The sequence below is a fragment of the Manduca sexta genome, chromosome 13 (genome assembly GCF_014839805.1).
Source record: "Manduca sexta isolate Smith_Timp_Sample1 chromosome 13, JHU_Msex_v1.0, whole genome shotgun sequence".
Taxonomy (NCBI): Eukaryota; Metazoa; Arthropoda; class Insecta; order Lepidoptera; family Sphingidae; genus Manduca; species Manduca sexta.
The window spans coordinates 10,042,462-10,043,103 of record NC_051127.1 but is presented as its reverse complement, the minus strand read 5'-3'; positions in this window follow the sequence as shown (position 1 = coordinate 10,043,103).

Sequence of the window (642 nt, the reverse complement as noted above, 5' to 3'; positions counted from 1 at the left end):
TTAACAATTATCAAATATTTACATAATAACGAATTTTTGGCACAATGTTAGCTTTAAGACGAGTATATGATTTCATTTATTAAACCCATCTCAAAATGACCATATATATCATAAAGAAAGCTCTAGCCAATCTTAACTTTGAAACATCCATGTCCAAATCTGAATATTAAATACCCAGAAGGTTGACATGAAAGCACTTATAAACTGTTGATCCAAGTTTTTTCTGTCTTCAGGTATTTTCGTTGAGTCTTGATGTGTAATCAGGGACGGCTTTGGGAACAACGCGTAACTTTAAAGGTTTTATTGAGGACACAGCGGAAACTTTGCCAGTACCGGCGGTTTAGTTTCACTGATGACAACAGATCCTAGGTGCCGCTGAGGTTTGCCGATGGATTCTATATTTGTTCGACATTGAGATGTATTTATTCACTAAAGTTTTAAATGACACGTGACAGTTCATGTTTGGGATAATGGTAAAAGCAAATAGCTTTTAGATGCCGCACAGAGGCTCCCAATTTATTGCACTAGAGATTACATAAAACCATTACTTAATTAAATAATTATTGTAATTGATTATTGAAATACTTGTTTAGTTAATTGTTGATTGGTTCCTTTACTTAAATCAACTGATAATTACATAGG